A 24,432-nucleotide genomic window follows, 5' to 3' on the forward strand; every position below is an offset into this window, starting at 1 on the left:
AACACATGACTCCAGTTCTCATGTCTTTACACTGTTTCCAGTAAAGCTTTGGGCTGATTTCAAAATCCTTTATCTGACATATCATGCTGTAAAGGGCTAAAGTCCTACTTACCCATTTAAATGTATTATTACATACAACTTGAGCACACAATAACATTTGAAGATAATAGGCTACTTAAGATATCAAGGAGTAATAAAATAACAGTAGGAGGTTGAGCTTTTAGCTACAGGGCCCCAAAGCTGTGGAGTGATATGTCTTCTTGTATAAAATATGCATCTTTTAAAGCCAGGCATGAAAACTCACAACTAGCATTTTCTTATTAGAGCTGCTAATGAGCTGTTAGTTTTACATATTGGTTTGTTAATCATTTGTTCATTAATACAATGATCGTATCAACATATTTAGGAAGTACAGTATTACTAACCGTCATCTGTTTGGCACTTGGTGCCACTGCTGTATCTAGAAGTTGTTTGCCCATTGGAAAGATGCCAATGACATCGGGGCCATTAAAATCTAAGAATGAATCTAAGGATGAAAGGATTTTGTCCTCCTATTAGACTGCATAGCACAAACGTATACTACAGAATGTCGAGGAAGGATTAGCTGGCCAGTTGGCTGCACAATCAAGACCATGACTGATTTTGTTTGTTATAACTGACCGTGAATCCCCGAGAGGTTTTCTTTCACCAGAGATGCTGCCTGCTGGAGTTTCTGTTTTCCTTTCCTCTGTTGTCACCTGGCCACAGACCAATGATAATATTAATGGACAGATATTGTTAACATCCTTTCATGTCAATCAGTTTAAAATTGCTTTCTTTTACTGTGTGTTTTAACAAATTTGTATCATTATGTAATTAATAATTTGTAAAGTCTGTAATTGTATTTATCTGTAATCTTGATACAGTGCTCTGGACCTGCACCCAGTGAACAGCATTATTTAAAAATGAACTGTATTGAAATGAATCTTCTAGTTGTGGAGATGGTCTAGGATCAGTGGAGTAGATTTATCAGAGTTTGAGGGGTCATGAAATGAAAGGAGTATTCTATGGTTCTGATTTGATAAATAATTAGCTCCCATGTATTAAAATATACAAATAGCAAATTTCTAGCAATTGCAATTTATAGTATATATTTTTTGTTTCAGAACAAAGTCAACATGGATACCAAACTGCATATTATTGAATTCTTCATGCTAGAGAATAACAGACATAGAAGGTGTATTCTTGTGTAGTCATCGTGTATACCGACCAGGCATCTTTGTATAGAATGTCACAATCAACAGATGGGTTACAGAATTCTGATATGATAAGATGTCACTGAACGGTGACTCAAGGCCTGACTAATTTTCAGTATCAACAACAGAAGAAAATGTTGCCACACTGGAGTGATGGAGAATGGAAGATGAAATTACAGATACTATAGTGATTAATTATTTGACCGTGTGGAACATTTTTCATGATCAATTAAAAATGAGCGTGATCTGTGAAAACTGAGTGTATAAAATCTTAACTAATGTAATGAAGTAGCAGTTGCGGCCAGATTAGTAAAATCTGTAAACGTACAAAAGAAAAAGTATTATTTATTGGAGTCAAAAATCACAAAATTCTATAAATATATAAAAGAAGAATTAATTATTATTTAACGGAGTAAACATCATGACATGAGAATAAAATATTTACTCTCTTACCTATTGGAGTATTTCTGTTAAACTGAGGTCCACTATGCTCGATGAGTATTTATAAGAGACTAAATAAACGATCCATTCATTTTAACAAAAACCACAACTTTCTTGGTATTTTAGTTTATAATTTAAAAACGGAATAAGAATCTGAAAATCTAACAACATCACATTAAAGTTCGATAAATTCTGAAAAGAATGATACCAAACATGTATGTGTAAGTTTTAAAACAAGCCAGATTTAAGTGTGACAAAAAACATGACATAAAAATGTCATATTAAATCATTGCACAAAATTGTTGCACTTTTAGGCATTGGATTTTTTTTTATATATACAGAGTAGATAAGGACTAAGAGAAGTTTAATGAGCAGTTCATGCCTAGGGATGCATCATTATTCTTGTCACAGTGGTCTAAGTCAGTATGCAGTAAAGAGCGCTGTACATACTGTAAGTAAATTGGAAAATCAATCATTTTGATTAAAGTCCAAACAACTGAAGCAGTGGAAGCACAGTGATTCTCCAAAACTAAATAAATTTGGTTTCCATACTAGTCCTGGAAAGTTAACATGCACAATTCGAATGATGTTGATAGTGTGGTCCATATTGTGTCCCAAAATACCAACAAAACCACTCAGTATTATGCCGATTTGTTTTACCATTTGCAGCAGGAAGAGTGGTGAGAAAAGCTATTGAAATATCCCTTCTGCTTCAGGACAATGTCTTGCTCATACTGTGCAGGTTGAAAACACTACACTGCAAAACCATGAATTTGAAGAGATACTTTACACACCCTCTTAGCCAGACCTAACCTGTTTAACTACCACCTCTTAGCTAATGTGGGAGGTTGTGGGCCAATGATGAAGGTGTTAAGTCAGCTAGAGAAGTGTGCATACACAAGGAAGACAAAACATTTTATGTGACATAAAGACAAGCGTATTTGAATTCAGGGGAGTTATGTTGAAACCTAAACTCATTTTCTTAATAGGTCAAGGTTAAAAACTTTCTGATCGCTCCCTGTGTTATTTGACAACAGAGAATGCAATAGAAATGCATCCACCTTAATAAAAGGATAAGTGTTTGCGTGTCTGTCTGTGTGACCATCCAGTTGCTATGTCTTGGTCATTCTAATAGATGGCACAAACATTAGCACTGCTTTTATGAACCCTATACCAAATGGCATATAAGAGAGACATATGCATTTCATGGAGCTCTGCAAACGTGAACGCTTCGGTTTATGTTAATTACTTAGATATCAACCCACCTTAGACAGGAAGCACAGCTAGTTTCATATGAAGTATTCTTTTTTTTTTCTCTCAGCGTCTACTTGACTGCTGAATGCAGAAGTGTTAAGTAAAAAAAAAAATTGCTTTATGTTACTAACTTGTTCATACTAAAGACAGTCACATGACAGTAAAATAATTTAGAGTATGTGAAAGTGTAATATTATGCAATAGTGGCATCAGGGTGCATTTTGGATGAACATGCAAGTCAGAATTTCACTAAGGTGGTAGTACTATTACTATATATCCAAGCAGGCACAGTACACATCCTGAAATTTATGGGGGCATGCCATTACCTGAGATGCTTGTGTGAATCATCTCTTGAGCAGAAAGCATCACTCAATGCTTAAGCATACCCAGCAACAGGTTTACAACATGTTAGTGAACTTTGTATACCACCTGATGTATTTAGTGCTGAATTAAGGCACTGTTTTATACCAGGCGCTTATTTAAGACTTCACTTTATAGTAAAAAAACACTCTAGTACATAATAAGCACTTTTCTTTTTAGGCAGGATTCCTACCTTAAGCATCTTAATTACCGTATATACTTGCGTATAAGTCAGGTCTTGAAACCCGAAAAATCAATCATAAAATTAGACCCCGACTTAAACATCTGTTCAAAAATATGACACTTAATTTTTATTTTTTTTTTTTTACATTTTCTTGCCTTTTCCAATCTCGCACCAGTTTCTCAGACACATCGAGTTTTGTTGCAGCAGAGCAGTTATCAATTTCTTTCACCACCTCAATGATTTTTAATTTAAAACCAGCTTCTTATTTTCTTCTGATCAAACACTCCATCGTATATAAAGGATGCTCTTATGATAAAGGTGTATGAGGGTGTGAGATACAAAAAACACAAATCAGTGTAAACGTCACTTCGGAATAGTTCAGGTATTACCGTGTGGTCGCATAGGCACAATACATAGAAAAAAAGGCAGTGTGTTCCATGGTTACTCTCTCAGGTGGGCGTTAGCATATTGTAATCTCTCGGACCAAGGGCATGAGTTTTCTGCATTCAACTTATACGACCGACATTATAAAATACCGGAAATTATATGGTAAAATCAAGCCCATATATACAGTAATAACCATCGAGTAGGGCTCAAGGACTGCACCTCAAATTGAAGTTCATGAAGTTTTTGTAGGGAGATAAAGTCTTGCCTGATGATGAGGCAGTGTGGATGAAGTGTAGTAAAAGTAAGGAAGAGTTTGGATGGTGAGTTGGACTGTTTTGATACTTGTGAGCAAATACAGGGTACCTTTTGTTTATTTATTCAATAATGAGCCCCTACAATCACTGTGATGCTGCAGGTGCCCATAGCCTGGCATATTCCTATTCCCAGTACCATTGTCATGAAGCTCAGATGGACAAGTGCAATGAGGACATAAAAACAAGCAAGCACAGTGCAAAGTACATTGTGCAGTTTATTCAAACCAATCACACGAATCCATGTCCAAAGAATACGTAATGTGCAAATACTTCAGTAAATAATCTAATAAATAAGCCAATAAACCAGTGCTTTTGTGGGAGATAAACTCGGTTCCTAAATAATTCCAAAAGAACATGAAAACAGGACTAAAATTACAATTAAATTCAGATTGCTTTTCTCTCTATTCTCAAGCAAGCCACAATGCTTCTCTCTCTTGTCTCCCTCCACTCACCCACTGGATCTTCACAGCCTGGCTGAGACACTGGCAAGTGCAATCAACCATCATATGGCTTTTGTCAACTTCAGCTGGTCACCACTGGGAAAGCCAAAGCCCATGTCCATCATTTCACGACCAACCTAGGCATCAGCAGGACAATCTGCAAAAGCCATAGGTCACTTCTTCTCCTTCGGTGCTCAACAGGAGGAACTCGTGGAGACGCCATTCCTCTTGCTCACTGTGGGGCCCCACCAAATTGTTCTTGCCACTTGTCCACTGCACTGGTTCACACTCCTGGCCCAACTCTTTGTTTCCACTCAGCTGTCAAATGTTTTCTCTTTCTGTTCAAGAGCTTTTCTCTTCATTTCTTACCTTTCTCTCACTTCTCGCACTCTTTAAATACTCTGTGGGTTGAGGTGCTTTGCTTAATGACCCGCGGAGTGTCAATGAGGAAACCGGCTAGGCTAAATTGTGTTTACACGTGAACATACAATCAGCTAGTTTCCCCACTACACACCCCACGGCTGCATGGCTTTCTAGCAAAACATACCCACAACTACCAAGTCTGAACCAGTGTATTTATTTTAAAAATCTCGCACCACCACAGCCCCCTCTCCATCTTGCTTTACCGCAATCACCCCTCCCTTGACTATAAATTGTTATTATTAATAATATGTTGGCTTTTGTGTGTGGGTTAGGTTGGCAATATAAAAGTGTCCAAACCACAGAAAATGTACTTTTGAGTATTCTGCTCTTTGGGCTCAGCTACTGTATGTTTCAGTAACATGCACACTCAAAATAAAACAAGGCCACAATGCATAAATAAAACACACAAGCTAAGTAATTGGGCCAATCAAGAATTTGTAGTAGACTTTATCTAACAAACCTCCATCAAATATTTAATGGCCCTGCTCTTTCTTTCTGGGGGTTGGTGGCAGAATTGGCACTCCAATCACCATAAAAAACCTCACACTGTTCCACTCCATCTGGACTAGTGTGGTGCTGAGGTATCACCTGTTGCATGGCTGCACTTGGGTCCTAACGTGGGATCCTGAGTTGGTTTGTCATGTGGTGGGTGCGGCAATGCACTGTACCAGTGCGTGCTCCTAACCTCCTCCTCCTCCTCCTCATTCTCTCTACTATAAATTCTATTTCAGCAGTTTGACAAGGGATAAAATCATGCTATTCCAAATTCATTTGTACCTTGTACTACTGATAAAAGGTAAAAACTATAAAACAGTTTACTCTTTTAAATGATTTTTCTTTCTATTGCTTCATTTGTTTTCTTTCTTTTTTCTGATGTTTTTCATTTGCCTCATAACAAAGTTGACTAACTTAATTTCCCATTTAGAAGTGAAGTTCACCTTGACCTTGATATCTTGTTTATTTCTGTCTAATGTCATGTCCTGGTGCTTTCTTATCATTTTAATTTTGTTTCGTCCTTAGTGCACCTGACTCCTCATTGTTCTTGTCAAGTTCTTGCATTTACTCTGATGAACTGGCCTTCACCCCTGCCAACCACATCTTTGTTTGTCCCTGAGCTGCACCCTTTCTTGTATTTGAGTGCAAAATAAAAACACAGCTAAATGTTTCCATATATTCCATTTTAGGTCCAGGCACCAGAGCAGTAGCTAAAAGTCTACCTTGCAATGTTCAGCTTTTGATAAAGATCCCCAAAAAGTGGCACAAGGTAGAATTAGATCTTTTGAATCCTGTCAGAACAAATGAATTATTAACATGAATATGAGGAAAGAAGAAGGCTCAATGCCACAGTTTCAGGTAACAGTTTGTGATTGACCTGACTGTAAAAGAAGCACAATGATTTGGCTGAGACTTCAGAATGGATGTGTGGAATGTTTTAAGAAAATCCTTTAAAACAATTCAAGTACACATTTTTCAGAATATTGCTCATTTTTAACAACATTTTCAAAAGTTTTACCAAGGTTTAGAATGCATACACTTGTGCAGCAATGGTGCTTTAAAAGCCATTGGGCAAGATTTGATTTTGGCTGCAGTGCTTTGTTTAGATTTTTGTGCTCTTCCTTTGCGGATTTCCTGACGACATCCAAAATATTTTGTAAGGTTGATTGGTGATTCTAAAAATTTCCAGTGAGATTTTGTATATTGCCGGTGATGCTCTGACATCTTATTCTGAGGTTTTCTTAGCTTGTGTTCAGTGATGCCCAGACTGAGTTTAAATTCCAGTGAACTTGAATTATTAAAGCGGGTAAGAAAATAGATTAAAAGAAAGAACAAAAACATTATCGGTGGTATAAAACACAAACAGTATTTTAACAGCCCAGTAGTGTAAAAGTTCTTGCATGTTTATGGAAGTAAAAATGTAACCATACACTTCAAAAACAGTATTTTTCTAGATACACAAGATTATTAACATTAGCTTCTTGCACCATACTAAACTGATCTTATAATAATCAATAACTAATGTGTTGCTATGATTTATACTTTAAATTGTTTTATGCTAAGCTAAAGGATACTCTTTATGAACTTTTTTATTTTAGATATTCTGCCTCATTTATTTAACCACTCAAAACTGGCCTTTAAACCTTTTGCTATGACCTAATCTGAGGTCTGTCCTCACAGGCAGAGTTCATTTCTTTTGTTCTTCTGTTGTAAAAATAGAAAAAACTTCCAATGGTTTTCACAATTTGCACATTTACAGTGTCAGGAAGGAGTGGTCCTTGAGTAGTGTCATGGTTTCAACACTGTCAGTTGCTCTGCTTGGATGTATCCAGGTCCTCACACTCCTGGTGCCTACCTGTATGTAGAAAAAAATGGACAAAAGCAGAGGCATCTGGAGTCTTCAATCTCCTTCAAAGTGTTCAGCTCGAGGAGACAAACCAAACTGTCACAATACATAGACACTATTTTTTTTTCTATAAAAATACTAAAGACGTTCAAAAACTTTCCGCATTTTCGTTGGAAACGGTGAAGGTGAGAGGAGTAGTAATTGGGCATTACAAAATTGGTATAACACTGGGAAAATTGCATCACAAAGGAAGGTGACTATGTATAAAAGTGATGCAATTTGCTTTGAAATTCTTAATAAATACAGTTACAAAATGCTGAAACTTTTTGAACATCCCTCGTATATATATGATGTATATATTCAATGAACACATATTTATAATTAGTGAACACTTCTTTAAAGTTATAAAAATACACATTTTACTAAAACTTAGATAGTATGCGTGCACAGTCAGGCTGCCCCAGCAATGGCTTGTGGACCTACAAGTCTTTCAAGGTATCTTCAAAAAATTACAAATTTAGATTTTTTAATGTTTCATATTCAGAGTTTTTAACAATGTGTATATAAGCCATTTTCTCTGCAATAATATTATAGAGTATTAGGAGTTAACATTTGTGGTCTTCTTCCCTCAATATTTCTAAAGCAATGTGTCTGCCACAGATCATAAATTCAGAAAATCGAGCATGATAGAAAGAGCCAAAGGAACATTGAAAAGCACTGGTTTAAAGACAATTGTGAGAGTAAGTATTTTTTACAGAAGTGGAAGGAAAATAATGTCTATATTTACAAAGAAAATGAAATGGGCTTCATGTAGTGAAAGATTCAGAAGAACTAAATATGCTAACAGTATTTCAGAGTTATTAAACTAAAATTAAATAAAATTAATCCATATTTCCCTATATAATCCTCTTATCCCTAAAAAACCTTATTCTGTGCAATACTTTAATTACAAATAATTTATTTGTTAAGTAATAAATGTAGAAATTTCACTGTGCTATATTTAACTGCCAATTATATCTATTGAAAACTGTGACACTCAGGCTGGGAACAGGGTAGTTTTAATGGCAATGCATGTGCTGGATAGATGCTGTATGAAACATCAGTTTGCATAGAAAATAAAGACTCAGTGCACAGAAGGACCTGCCCAGCACCTATAGCCAAGAAAGAATATTTTTAAGTTCAGATCTGCAAATTATTACACATCTGGCTTAGATGCTGTCAGTAACTGATTCTGATGTTTGTGGTTGCTGATTTGCATCCTATGAGGTGGTCTGTTTTATGTTTCAGCAATTTTTTTCTTAGCCTTTATTTATTTTCCCCTTTTCACAAATTTTGTTTTATGTATTTTTTTATAAAAAAAACAAATTTTACATATTGTGTATTATTGCATCATGTAAGCTATATTCCTTCTGTTTTGTAATGTTGTGATGCAGGGAGTTCCTCTTCTTCAAATTCACAAACCTTGGCTGGGGAGAAAGCCAGGATCCTCACTGGTGCACCCAGCAGAAGTACACTTGACTCAGCAAAGCCCTAAATCTCACCTGTGTGCTTCAAGGGGAGCAATCTTTAGCTTGACTCCCCATCATAATAGACAAAATAAAACTGACTTAAAGTACATGCTTACACAAATAATATAAACAAATAATAATATTAACATAAATTATAGTAGTAAATACATTTAGCACAAATGAACAAAAAAGACGGGGATGAACCATGGCGTAAACATTACATTGGACTTGTTTGCCTTAGGTTGCCTTTTTAGACATGCCCTTTTTGTCTATTTTTGCTCTTTTTTCATTTCACTGCCACTATTTTCTTTTATTTATGTATTTTATAATTTAAAGAATATTTTTTCTTTTTAATTCTTAATGCCACAAAGTTTATGGTCACCCTTTCCCTTGAAGGGCTTTTTTGAGTATTTAAAGTATCTTTGAACTTTTAAAGCCAATGCCCTATTTTGAGCTTCTGTAGGACTGAAAGCCTGCCTCTTGAGTTTGGGATCTGGCTGTCTTGGGTGAGGTCTATTTTGGGGAAGACTATTGAGGTCCTGGGGTATCATTTATAACACTGTGTGTACTGGAAAAGGAAAATATGTGCATGCCAAAAAAGAGGAAAATGTGTACAGCAAAAAACAAAAAAATCAGATTTATAAAACCTGCTTATGAACATTTCTACACACAGCTTAGCCTTTATAAATTACAATCATCTTGTAAATGTGCATTTATGAACATGCCATGATGCTAATCAGCCTCATACATATGCAGTAACAATGCTGCAGATGTCTGGCAGAACAGGCTTCCATCCTGGGACTCCACCACCTTGCCGTGTTCCACAACTGTGTGCACAGATCATTCGCAGCATTTTAGTGCCTCTCCTCAAATATTATCATATTTATGATTAGCAACCTCAAAATAGCATAAAATAACCCTCCATTTTCCTATATTACCCCCATTTTTTGAAGATTTGAATTTTGTAAAATGTAGTAACTTTGACCCCTCAAATCCCATTGGGGGTGAACCACGGGGGTCAGTTGACGTAGCATGCGCAATTTTAAGTCTTTCTAAAATATGGTCCAAAATTGGCCTAAAACTGAATTTTTTTGGGACTAGAGGGACAAAAATAGGAAAGAACCCGAAAAAACCTAACATCAAGAATAACTAGAGAACAAGACATGTCAATTGGCATATTACAGTATATATGTTTTATTTTATTTTTTTGCGGTGTTGAGTCAGGAGCACTGGACCAGAAAACCTGAAGTGATTTCAAAGCATTCACAAGTAATTCTTATGAACACAATAGCCAGTGTTGTACACATGATCACTGTGAGTGTCTATGGGGACTAATTTAAAGATTGACACTGGGGAGGATGTAATACTGTGTAAAAGAGGTTATTTTCATTCCTAGGACAGAGGAAATACCAACAGAGGAACTATGACATCACATCTAACCATCCCAAGCTATTTCCCCTCATGACTGGAGGAAATGAGAAGATACAATGACAAGAAGTCGTAGTCCTCAGCACAGCAGTGGCCATAAGAAACACAACTCATAAGGAACAATGTTCCTTCAGATCATTTTTATCTTCCTCACAATCCTGCAATTAAACAGGGCTTATGCTGTTGGGACCCAGCTCTTCTTACAAGCTGTTGTTCTGGTTTTTACAACAGATAGAAGCAAAACTGGCCCTTGGCCAACCATACAAACTACACTAGGTCAGAAACATTTGCCAGCCATCTCATTCTGTGGATTAATAGTGAAATTTAAAATGCAGCAGCAGATGTAGAATAGAGGAGTTGGGTACATGGATGGCTATACTTTCGGTGCTGCCACGAGTGGCCTCCAGTAGCAGTTCTGTGTTTGTTTGTCTTTGTTGTTGTTCACTGTTGTTAACTTCATTTTTTATGGATAACTTGGTTAACTAAAAATGTGAGGAAGGGCTCACACTCACTTGCATGAGACAGCAGCTGCTGGACTGGTGTCCTTTGTCTGCTAGAGCCTTGGATCTAATCGCTGGGCTATTATACACATGCTGTGGAAAGAGAGGAGGAGCCTCACTCTGCAACAAGATAAGGTACAGATAAAGTACAGACCTTACCTAACTTTTATTATCATTGGGAATGTAAGGTCACTAACAAATACAATAGGTGAACTCTCAACGCTAATAAGGAGCCAATGGGAATACAAACTCAGCAGTCTCATGTTCTTCACTGAGACGTTGCTTAGAGATTTTGTGGTTTCATTGGATGAATTTAAAATCATGTGGGTAGACAGTAGTCAGAGCCAAAGTGGCAAGCAGAAAGGAGGCAGATTTGCTGTTTCTGTGAAAGAAAAAAATGGTGCAACCCTAGACACATTTGAATTAAAACACAGGTATGCAACCCGAATACTAAGTTGCTCATGGTTTGTATGCCAAGAGAGTTTTCACATGCTGTTGTGCTGGCACTTTACATCCTTCCCTCAGCAGACATAGCAATCACAACAGATAAAGTATGTTCTGCAATAAGCAAACTCACTACTGACTATTCCAGTGTTTCATCACAATTTCTGGGGATTTTAACAGATATACCTCTGTTGCTTTTCCACCTTTAGGTTGATCAGTCCATAATTTGGTAAAACTCAAACCTGCATATAAACCCATTGTCCAGAAGGTGGCAAGCACCACCAGGACTGTGCAGGAATGGACAAAGGATGCTGAGGAGGCTCTGAAGGATGCCTTTGAGAACACTGACTGGGATATGTTTTGTGAGTCACACAGCCAGGACATTGATGGAATGAGCCATTGTTTCAATGACTACATCAAGCTTTATGTGGATAAAGCCAGTGTGCTGCTTTCCCAACAACAAGCCATGGATCACAACAGGCGTGAAAGCACTACTGAACATGAAGAAGAGAGCCTTCTGGTCTGAAGATAAGACTGAAATCAAAAGGGTACAGTCAGAACTGAAGAAGCAGCTCCATGAGGGGAAAGCCCACTACAGAGACAAACCTGAGCACCAGTTACAACAAAACAACATGAAGGAAGTGTGAAATGGCATGAGAACTATCAATGACTACAAGCAGGCTGGAAAACATGAAGAGGAAGGGAACAAGAAAAAAGCTAATGAACTGAACGAGTCTGACTCATTCTTGTCAGTACAATCCTCCCTCAACACTGCTAGCCTCTCTGTGTGCAAAGTGAGGAGGTTCCAGAATCCCAAATGCCATCTGCATCCTGCACAACCTTCCCCTACAATGATATCACACCTATGGTCTCCAGCCCCCTCCACTCCCTGGACTGTGTGTGTCTGCTGATGAAGTGAGGAACTCAGCACAAATAAGGCTTCAGGGCTGGCTGGAATCAGCCCCAGGGTGACGAAAACATGTGTCAGCCAGCCCTGCAGGGTCCTTCAGCACCTATTCTCCCTTTCGCTGAATTTGCACAAGGTTACCCAGATGTGGAAAACATTCTGTGTGGTACCAGTACCAATAAAAGGGCATTCCAGTAATCTCAAGGACTTGAGACCAGTTGCTCTTACTTCAAACATCATAAAGACAATTGAGAGGCTGGTCCTAAAACAGCAATGAACACAGGTGTGGAGGATGCTTTCATCTATATTCTCCACAAAGCCTACTCCCACTTGGATAAATCTAGTACCAAATTCTGAATAATGTTCTTTGATTTTTCCACTGTTTTTAATACCATTTTGTTTTATTGACTGGGGAAAAAGCTCAAGGCTTTGAATCTTGATCCTCACACAATCTCCTGGATCATGAACTACTGTACAAGATCAACAGAGAGCATTTTGTGGGGCTGAGGGACTGTGTCAGAAATGGTGGTATGTGAAACTGAAGCACCTCAGGGAACTGTCCTGTCTCCCTTTCGGTTCACCCTCTACACAACAGACTTAGAGCACAATTCCAGCATTTTACATTTACACAAAATTTCAGATGACTCATTCATCATAAGCTGCATTAATAATGGAGACAAGTCAGAGTGCATGAAGGTTATGGAGGACTTCACCTTGTGGTGCAGGGACAATAACCTGCAGATCAACATCAGCAAGACAAAAGAGCTGTTGATGGACATCCAGCATGCCAAGAAGCCTCTGAGAGAATCATTCATGTTGAAGTGGTGCAGAGCTACAAGTACCTGGGGGTTCACATATACAACAAACTGGACTGGTCTGACAATACAGTGGCGCTGTACAACACAGGCCAGAGAAACTCAGGTCTTCTAAAGTGCACAACAAGCTGTTGGAAATGTTCTACCAGTCCATAGTAGCCAGTGTGGTGTTATATGCTGTGGTCTTCAGGGAAGCAACTTGAGCTCAAAACAAGGACAATGCCTGAACAAAGTTATCAGGAAAGCTTGCTCCATCACAAAGTGAATTCTAGAAACACTGAAAGCTGTAATGGAAAAGATGATGATGCCATAACTGGATGCCATCATGAAAAATCCCCTCCATTCACTCCAGGAGGCTCTCTCATGGAACACTTCACCCAATGTACTTCTTAAGTTTATTTTTATTTATTATATTATTTCTGTGAAATCCAGAATTTGCCTAGTGCCTACTGCTGTCTTAAAGAAAATTAGAGACTTGGTGTGATGTCCTTTAAACTATCTAAAACCATTTGTTCTGGAGAACTTAAACCAACATTAAATGAAAAGCTAAGTGAAACTTCTTCCTCTAGTTCTTGGTTGCTCTTTAGCTGCCTATTGGAGGGTAAGGGATAAGAAACTCCAACTAAACTTACAGGAAATCAACATAAGAAAACATGTCTATAAGATATACAGAAGTAAACTCAGAAACACAAAGAATCATTAATTTCTATATGCTGCTTTATCCAAAGATGTGTTATGATTTTAACATTTATTAAAATGTGTAGTTTTAGCTTTTTATAACATTATGAATATAATCTACATCTTTATTATTAATGCTTATCATATTCCTCCAATGACATTTTGAAACTATTTGCATGGTTACTGCCATGTTGTTTTTAGCAATGGCTGTGGCTGACAGAACCATGACTATATGTTGCACTGAGTGTGACTTCATGACAGCAATAGTATTCAAATGTAGGTGAACTTTGCTTCATATCTAAGCTTTAGGTGAAACAAGCCCATTTTGGAGTATCATACAATTATAGCAGTCAGAGAAAAGAAACATTAGTTAGCTAAGACCTGTTTCTGCTGTCATATGGCAAGCAATATTTGCCTCTTGTTTTTGGTTTTGTTTCTTTGGCGTTGCTCCTGGCTCTGAGACTCACATGTTTTTTAACTCTCTATTTGTTTTGCTCCTATAACGCTTCACATTCTGGTCAATGCTGATTTTTCTTCCAATTTTGGACTCACTTTTCTCACCTCAGGGCATTTATAAGATCTTACTTTAAAAGCTAGACTTTCAAATCACTGTTCAACAATGGACAGTTTAGGTGATTAACCGACAATGGTGGGTTCTTATCAAAACTTGTTCTTGAGGGTTACTAAGATTTTGTCTAGCTCAAATACTACAGGCAACCGCATTGTCTTTGTATTCTGATGTAAGTGTAGCTGGCTAGCTCAGATTATCACTAAAAATTCAGCATGCCACTGAGTGTGCAACATTTTTTTCGTTTTTCTTTAAACCTACTTTATTAGTCACTACCTCCTTGCCCTCCTATTCCTTTCTCTGTCATATATAAGAGTTGCTCCAAATAATAGGTGTCAGAGCCAAGAGCATCTTTTGTCTAAGTCTAAATTATAATGCTTAAGCATAACCTCCTCTTGATGGCTGGGGAGCCATTTATAAAATACTGTACATGTGATGTAGATTTAAGGTGGATTTTCAGTCAGGAATAACATGGAATGATGGATATTACAAATTCACATTCTCTTTGGCATTTTAAACACTTTATACATTTTAATTTTTCATGCTCCCTGCAAATCCAAGTTAGTAAACCATCACTTCTTGGTAGTTATTGTTTTGCTGTGCTCAAAGAAAAATAAGTTAAAATGTATTTTCATGTGTTATAATAACATCTAGCACATGTAAAGTAACCACTGACCTAGTTAATATAATTGATATTTATATTAGTAAATTAATTACATTTGTCATTTTCAATGTATTGTTGTTGTTATATAAATATGCTTACAGTATTTGTGTTAATTTAGATACAATCCATGTATATTATACTGCCTGAATCATTTAAGACAGGGAAGTATTGCACTCTGCTGCACAAGTCCTGAAATTACTATTGAATGAGTAGGACATGTCCCTGAGGAACATACTGCTATCCATCAAAAACAACATACACTGCCATGTCAGTGCAGGTAGAAGACACAATCTATAAACTGGGTGAACATTTTGTAACGGGCACAATGACAACACGATGGCCCAATCCTAAAAAATAGCAATGTACACTACTGGTCAAAAGTTTTAGAACACCATAGTTATTCTAGTTTTTATGGAAATGCATGCAGTTTAATGTCTTAATGTTTCATGAAATAAAGGCATATAATATATAAACAATGGCAAATAAAAAATAAGTCAAGGAATCATTAAGTGTACAAATTTTTGGTTCATCAAAGTAGCCAATTGTTGCTGATATAACAGCCAAATTATGGTAACCGTTTTTTATTTAGAATGCCAGACACTCTGTGTAAGTCACCAACTCAGCCTTCAGCAAAAGATCCTCAGACCATCACACTTCCTCTTCCATGTTTGACAGCTGGTATCACACACTGAGGAACCATCCTTTCAGCAACTCAACAGCATACAAATACCTTATGTGATGAACTGAAGATCTCAAATTTTGATTCAGCAGTCCATAAGACCTTCTTTCAGTCTGCAGTAGTCCACAGCTGGTATTTCAAGGCCCTATTTTGTCCTTTAAGGAGTGGGTTTCTTATTGACACTCACCCTGTCAGACTTCTAGCACAGTCTCCTCTTCACAGTAGAAACTGAGACTTGCTTTTTTCAACCAGTGTTACGCTGGGCTTGAAGCTGTTGTGATGTGAGGCATATATCACACAAGCTGGTGACCCTCAGAAACTTGTCTTCTGATTGGGTTCTGACTCTAGGCCTGCCAGATCTCTTCCTATTAGAGTTTCTTCCAATTTCCAATTGCCTTTGGATTGTGTAGGACACCATACTCACTGAAACTTTGAATTTTTTTTGTGCAGTTTCTCTAAACGAAAGGCCTACACTTCTAAGGGTAACAATGCTGTCTTGTTTCATTTGTTAGTTGCCATTTACTTACCATTATCATTGGAATTTACACCTTTCTAGGGTGAAGAGTTTATAGTAACATTGTCTGTTCCAACTCTGCTTTAAGACAGATAGAGGGTTTTAAGTAATCAACAGAAGTTGGGACACCTGTGCAAATTATTTGCTTCAACTTGCAAGGCTTCATTTACTTTAACTGCTACAGCTATAGGTTGTAACCTATTAGTTCTTCCCATTTGTAATATTCTCAAATTTCCTTTTTTCAGTTTTTGCTAACCTAGGCTTTAAATTTAAACCTTTGGTAGTTTACTGCCTTTCCACCTTTTAGGTCATTCATTGCATTTCAACTGATTAAATTTGAAAAAAAACAAACTGGAAAAACTGAGGTGTTCTAAAACTTTTAACTAGTAGTGTAAGCCTTAAAGGTTGCAAGTCTTAACTATGTAGACTATGCATGCGGTTTGCACAAAAAGGAGGTATGGCTGGTACATTGTAGAGCAACTGTGTCCCAAAGGGCGGGTTGCTTGTGGTGAGAACTTAATGAACAGCTTTATCTTAGCCCTAATGTAATCTAATTTCCAAACAATTCAAATTAACACTTTATTCTTCAAGATAATGTAGAAATTTGTATTTAATTTGAGGACTGGGCCTGCATATAACTTAAACCACAGAAGATCAGAGTGGTTCTGCCTTGTTCACTACCACATTGACCCTTCATTTATTTCCTTAAGCAACACTTTACAGTGTAGTGTAATTGGTAGGTACAGCCTGTCTCTACAGGACAATCAGCAAGGCTTGAATTGAACTGCAAATCTTTGTGATATACAGTAGGATGAAATGGGATGTCTAGAGTAAACCCACACAAACATCTGAGTTAATCACTATCTTTCCTTGTCAGATGTCTACGTTTTTGTCACAATTCCACCACTGCAGTTCTCTCTTCTTTATTCTCCAATCAGAATCCTGATGTTTATAAAAATCAACTGTTTGAATACTCATTTAATTAGTTACACATCTTCCAAAATGAAAACCCAATGTCTCTAGTCCTTATCCTGTATCAACCCAGAAGACAACAAAAGATCTTCTGTCATCAATCTTTTTAATGATCCCAAATATTTAACACATAACTCTTATTGAGTGCTCTTTTAGTTGTATAGCAACTGCACTATGCTTCCCTGCCTAGTTCTGTTTGTGTGGCTCAATAAGATTGTAAATCAAGGTTGAAAAATCACTTAAAGGTGTTCTTCATGTAATCATATTACAGAACAGGGTTTACTCATCTTTACTGCATCAAACATACAGCATAGCTTGTTTCATATAACTTTTTTTAAACCATGCATTATTTCATTTGAAGTCAACTTTTTCACATCATAGTGTCTACCAGAATGCTATGGGAATAGCATAAAGAAGATCTACTTTTGTATATTTCTTACAAATCGTAACCTTAGATCTTCAATTGGAGATCTGCTTATAATTCCAAAAGCTAAACTTAAAAGAAGTGGTGAGGCAGCATTCTGCCATAATGCACCTAAAATCTGGAATAGCTTACTGATAGAAATTCGCCAGACTAATATGGTGGAGCACTTATAAAAAAAAAAAAAACATTACTTTAACATGGCTTTCTCACAGCTTCATTTTAGTGTAACTCTGATATTCTGTATATGCATTAAATTATCTTTTTTTTTCATGTCTCCAAAATCCATACTAACCCCTACTTTCTCTGCTGTTCACCTTCCTGTTTTCTGTGGTGGTCGATCTGTGCCACCACCACCTGATCAAAGCACGTGCAGTCCCTAAATTGATGGATTGAAGGCCAGATATCCACATGACCATCATTGTCTAATTCTTCCATGTGAAGATTGAAAACCATGAGAACTGATTAGATCATTTATGTTAGGTAGAATGCCTAGTGGGGGCTGGGTGGTCTCATGGCCTTGGAACCCCTGCAGATTTTTTTTTTCTCCAGCCATCTGGTGTTTTTTTTTGTTTTTTTTCTGTCCTCCCTGGCCATAGGACCCTTCTTTATTCTTTGTTAATTAGCATTGCCAAATTTTTATGTATTTTTTTCTTTCTTCATCTTGTAAAGCAGTGGTCCCCAACCTTTTTGACACCAAGGACCGCTTTACTAGAAGCAAATTTTTTCAGGGACCGGTGGGGGGTGGAATGGGATTTGGGGCAGGTTCGTAGGGCAGTTTTATACACAATTTACATTACATTTCTATTATTATTAAGTTATAATATTGTAATAGAAATTATACAACTTACCATAATGCAGAATCAGTGGGAGCCCTGAGCTTGTTTTCCTGCAACCAGACGATCCCATCTGGGGACGATGGAAGACAGTGACACGCAAAGTGTGTTGCTTATGTTCAGTCTACTCCATAATCTCGTTTTGGTTGCTGTCACTGCACAAAACACTGCCTCACAAAGATAGGATGCTGGAAATGGAAGCAGACTTTTCAGTGCTTTTGTGGCAACCTCAGGATATTCCGCCTTGACTTTAATGAAAAGAGTATGGAGATTTGAAGTTGTCTCAAACATACTTTTAAGGTCACAATCATTTGCAACCTCAAGCAGTTGATCTTCTTCAAGCACAGACAAAGTTGGTTCATCTGGCTTATTCACAAATGGGTCACGAAGCCATTCCTTCCCATTTCGGGGGTCTTTTGTGGTTGGGAATAATGCTCAAACTCTATTGAAAGCTGAGACAGGTGATCATACACCAACTGGGAGAAAGAAGGCCCTGGCTTGGTATCTTTAACAACCTCTGCTAACGTTTGAAACATATCAAAAATCCCAATGTTCACTCGTCAGCCCCATAAATCAAGTTTGGCTTTGAATGCAGCCACTCTATCTGCCAACTTGAACAATGGGTATCTTCTGTTTGGATGGAAAATTGGCAAAATGAATATTTCAACTAACCAAATGACCTTAATTGAATGGTATCCTTTCATTTATATTGTTATGCTCTAGTACACCTTCAAGTCCAATTCATCTGTTTTCATATACAATAAGAATAACCATTATAAAAAAAAAAAAACCCTTAATATTCACCAACCCATGGCTGTGGGGTGCTGGAGCCTATCCAACAAAGTCAGTGCTAGGCAGAAAGCAAAGGTACCAGCCCATCATCACAGGGCCTGGTCACGAACACCTCCATTCTCTATTAACTTGACCTCCATTAGTCCGAGGATGGGAAGGAAAACCCACAAAGGTACTGGATGAACATATCAGTTTCACAGAGACAACAACCAGGCACAGGATAGTAGACAAGTGGGCACCAATGGTATAGCCATTAAGATAAGCTGGCAAACTTATCTGAATTCCAAAACGTGCATTCACCATTCAATGCACATATTAAAAAAGTTAAAAATGTATGGATGTTTTCAGGTGTAATCATTCATATAGCACCTTTAGAGGGTTTCAGGTAAAGGGTACACTGAGAAAATACTAACAGTTTCTGGTTGGATTTTTAAAAAGCCTTGGCAACAGATATATAAAACAAATAATTGAATGTATATAGCATCTTTCTCGGTAGAACATTGAACAGATCTTTTAATTCATAAAGACCCATGCGTATGGAAAGAGTAATATGACAATAATAATAATTCATTACATTTATATAGCGCTTTACTCAAAGCGCTATCCACACAACAATGACAAGGCTCATTAAATATTCCTCAAAAAAATCGTATATAAGGCCATACAACATCTGTTCCTGCACTATACTGGTAACGGCGTAGACGAAAATAAAAGATTCAATTATTTATATGGTCCTCAATAGTCCTTGGGAATTCCCTACGTCTGGTTAAACTAGACTCACCTCCTATCTAGACTGTCAAAAATGTTACGTCTTATCTCCAATCATTTTCTAACTTGTTTTTCTAGTTTAGGGTTACGGGGTAAAGCTACCACCCACCGGACAAGACTGGGACCAACATCCAGCGGAGAATACCCTCACGCACCGGCACATACACTTTCATAGCGAGTCGCCAATTTCCCTAACACGAATGTTTTGTGCTGTTGGAGAAAAACAGGAGTAAACAGATGTATCCTCACACAAAACGTGCAGTAATTAATGCAGCACGTCACAACATGCATAAATGCTTGGTCTCGACGGGTACAGTAAAGAAGGTAGAATAGGTCAGTTGCGCCTTTTCTTTTTTTTGATCTGAAGAATGCTGTGCACTGAACAGCACTTGCTCTTATACAAAAATGAAATGAAAAATGTACTGAATAAACGTTGAACGTAACTTGTTATTGCTCCGCCAAACAAGCCAAGCCGCCCCCACTAGTTTAGCCCCGGCTTGCGCCCGCGCACACCCCTCGGCTCTCGCTCCTCCGCTCCTACCGCAACCTACCAGCGCGAGAGAAAAGTGGGTGGAGAAAAGTGGGCGAGGCAACACGTTGGGAACTGTCAAACTGAAGAGTTTCTCCACCTCTCATTGGAACAAATTTGAAAGGGGCGTGAATCAAAGAAGTACAGCTTTGGCCTCCTATTGGCTGAGTCCTCTAGCATTCACTTGGTGCTTGATGCAGGTTGCTAAGCTGAGTAGGTTGTAGCAGTGAAGGGGTTTGGTTACTGTTGCTGCTGCAGCAATGAGAACATCAGCGAGAGAGGAGGCGAGGGGAATAATCCTGCAACGCTCAGAGCGCTGAGGTGAGTACTGTATCGGGGGTTGGCATCTGTTGCCAGCGCACAGTCTTGGCCTCTTAAGTAATACAATTTGTTCAGCTATGCATCAAGCAAATGTAGTGCTTAGTTTTTCCACTAAAATAAGACATTATTGCAATATCCATATTGGTTGCTTGTTTTACAGATTCTGCGTGACTAATATATTATTTGCGTTGTATTTGAGAGTTGCAATGTAACTAAAGCAATTTGCTTCTGTCATTAATGGAATATTTTAACTAAGGACACTATTTTGTTTATTAGCAATCAGAGTAACGAATATTGATCATTGATCATTCCAACCACTCCTGTTGCCTGGTGCCCGAGTCTCTTATGTAGCATCAGCCTGTCTGCATTTTCAAATCAATGTGTCTCGCGTCATGCAATTACATACATAATAATGAATGAATAATACTGATAAAGTCAAAATTGATCTTAAAAATGACAAGTAGTCCATGCAGCAATCATCGGAGCACCGACTGCTTTGCGCGTTTTCGTTTAGCAATTGTTTGCATTTTTTGCGTAACGTGCAAGGCGCTATATAACCACAGTTCCCCATCTACCCCCTTGCCATCCCACGTATTTGAGGAAAATGAGAGAGGGAGAGAGAGAGAAAGAGTGAGAGCAAACGACAGGAATCGGATGCTTACAAGGCTGTGTCGATGCTGCATTTTTGCGTCACACATAAGGCAGATAGAATGATTACTGCCTGGGTGGTGTTATTTTGTTGATTTAGTTTTATAAGATGTTCAGAAAGGTGAACATTGTCAAGAATAATGAACATGCCATCATATGCAGCGTGGAATTGCAAGGTTGTAAATGAGTAACTCTTTAAAAGGGACAACTGCTGCCCTAGGCACTTTTCCTCCTTCTACCATTTTATGCATTCCTAAGTACATGTAAAGTAAATGTTAATTATTTTAAAGGCTCAAATTTGTTTCCTGAAGTAAAACTCCAACACTAATTGCCAACAATGCCCAGTGTGAGGCAGTTTGGTTCTTTAAAAATTTTAGCTTACTTAGAACTATTAGTAAGTTAAAAGTTTTGACAGCAGTGCCGAAGTCACATAAAAAAAATCATAAAACACATTTACATTATTTAGAGATTGCTGAAATGATTTTTAGACTTTTTAAAGATTTTCCTTTAACTGTAATAATAATATACTGTGTAATATTTTAATTGTATATATTGTTTGTCTAAAAATGACTATAGCACAGAAACCTTTAAAAATATTAAAACTGAATATAAATATTATAAGCTCAGCGTTCTTTTTTCTGGCTTGTACCACTTAACCGGTGAAACTGAACTCAGTTCTATCAGCTTTTTTTATTTTTTGCATGCATAGCTTTTAGCCTGGGGCCCTTAGAAACTGTAACAGAGGGCCACAGGGAACCAGCAATGCCCATTTTGCACCAGACAGTTTTTGGCTATTGCTTCTGTTTTCTTGTCACCATTCACAGTTGCCTGAAAAAGCAGTTAAAGGGAAAGTTTTTTTTCAATGAAATTAAAAGAAGTCAGTGCATTTAAATCCAGGAATAATTTATATTTTGGGATAGCTAATAAATGCTGTAATGGCTATTTGTGATCTGCAACATGCAATTTGGAAGAAATCATATAATATGGAGAAATGATGTTAGTGTAACACTGTCAGGCTCCGTAATTAAAAAATTTTTTTTTATTTTTGACTCAAAATATATTGTCATTTGTCAGTGAGTAAGTTTGAAACTACTGTTTACATAGCTATAATTTGACTTGAAAATCTGGCATACAAAATCTAGGGGTAATTTGTGAGTACGTAGACTTCTAAAATAAAGAAAACAGAGAATACTTCAATATTTGCAGTTTTTCATTACATAGTAATATGTATCAGATACTTTATTATTACAGTAGAATTAAAATACATAATACAATTTTATGTATCATATATATTAATAATAGTATTACAACCATGTATGCAACCTTGACCAGTAACTAAAACTTACCATCTAGATTTGATCCCCATTACTGATTTACTGTTTGATCCTGAGCAAGTAATCGTACCCTGTAGAGCTCAACTATTAAAAATATGCCAATAATTCAATTATACTGCTCCAGTTTAGGGACCTGTTAGAGGTGTCAGTGAAAGGTGCTATATTAAATAAAGAATCATTGATTGAATGGTCTCTCCTGGCTGTGTGTTTCAGTAGCTTAGGCAGTATACAATAAACCTCAAGGCTACCAGTTCAATTCCTATCAATGAGCCACTTAACCTGTACACTAGTGCGATATGCACTAACCATTTCTACTTTGCTTTTAATAAAAGAGTCAGCTAACAATTGATATGTATAAAGCAGCTAATTTTTTTCTTCCAGTCTATATTTCGGTTTGCTGTTAATTATCGAATTTTGAAAAAGGAACAGATGAAAATGTATTGCTATTTGTACCAGGATAACACATGATGAAGGTCATACACTTTTATGAAAAATACCAAAAATATTTTAATGAATGATTAGGCATTTCCAGGACCACTAGCCTTAAAAAGATGAACCCAGACCATAAGTCAAAAGCCACTATTGGAATTAGTGGACCCCATTTTAGATAGATAGATAGATAGATAGATAGATAGATAGATAGATAGATAGATAGATAGATAGATAGATTTAGCCTTTCATACTCACAATATGTTTTTGGTGACAATAGTAAATGACTGTTGACTACTGTTTTTTAAAGTAGTTTATGTTTTTTTTAGCCTATACAATCCTGTAAAATCGATTAGCATGTAAAGATTGTTGTTAAATTGTAAAAGCTTAATACTTTGCACTTGCTGTCAATCTATAACAGCACTTCGGTTTTTTAAACATGAATTTTTCTACTAGAATTTTAAGCTTGATTGAGTTGTAACTTCTGTTATATTACCTAAAAACCATGCATCATCACAACGAGCTGTCAAATTGCATTTATACAGTAGTTCCCGTTTAAAGAAGACTTCATCAGATAGTGTTCAGAAAGGTGGCGCCAAAGTTCACGTGTATTAATAACGTAACAAAAACCATTAATGGGTCTCCTGCACTCATGCTTTGATTTTGCGAGTCTCTCATTAAATTGGTTGTGCAAAAATAGCAAAGGAATGTGTGTCTTTATGTTCTCAGTTTTCCCAAAAATTTAGAAGAGTGTCAATCATGGAGAGTAATTGCCTTAAGTTTATGTTTTCTGTGTGAATTTAAAATAAATAATAATAATGTTTTGAAAGTTTGTGATTAGGCCCAGTGATAGACTGACAACCTGTCTAGGGTTGATTCGTACTTGTCATCTTGTGTCATCTTCCATAATCCAGAACTGGATTAAATGAGTTTGACAGTTGAAAGATGGGCAAAAGTTTTTTTTTTATTTTGCTGTAGAAGTATGTAACAGGAATGAGATGGTTGATTCCTAAAAGGCCACAGTGACTGATAACTTTTAATTACTAGCTATGCCTTTTGCCTTTCTGATAAATGAGCACCTTGACCTCTTGCCTTTCCACTTCCAAAGGTTATTTATTTATTTATTTATGCTAGATTGCAATGTGTGCTTTTTCTTTTTATAGGCATATTAATTCTTGTTGTTTGTAACATTTATTGTCCCAGGTAGTTCTTAATTTCTGCCACATTTCTCTGTCTAAAAATAAATTTTGTTGTTGCAGAGACACAGGTGTGAATGACAATGTGCTGTACTTAGGATC

General features: G+C 37.0%; 2 protein-coding genes across 4 annotated transcripts in view; both read left to right on the plus strand.

The window, feature by feature from the left end:
- Positions 1–24,432, plus strand: part of LOC127527659 (uncharacterized) — a 66,339-nt gene that overhangs the window by 20,111 nt on the left and 21,796 nt on the right. The gene's annotated exons all lie outside the window — the stretch shown is intronic.
- cdkl5 (cyclin-dependent kinase-like 5) overlaps positions 20,584–24,432 on the plus strand; it is a 520,592-nt gene continuing 516,743 nt past the window's right edge. For 2 of the 3 annotated variants that reach the window (XM_028799820.2, XM_028799821.2), the window contains exon 1: positions 20,584–20,723. The gene's annotated coding sequence lies outside the window, so the exon portion shown is untranslated. The remainder of the gene's footprint in view (positions 20,724–24,432) is intronic. The other variant, XM_051927101.1, reaches the window with a different exon arrangement.

Source organism: Erpetoichthys calabaricus, chromosome 4 (assembly GCF_900747795.2).
Source record: "Erpetoichthys calabaricus chromosome 4, fErpCal1.3, whole genome shotgun sequence".
Classification (NCBI taxonomy): Eukaryota; Metazoa; Chordata; class Cladistia; order Polypteriformes; family Polypteridae; genus Erpetoichthys; species Erpetoichthys calabaricus.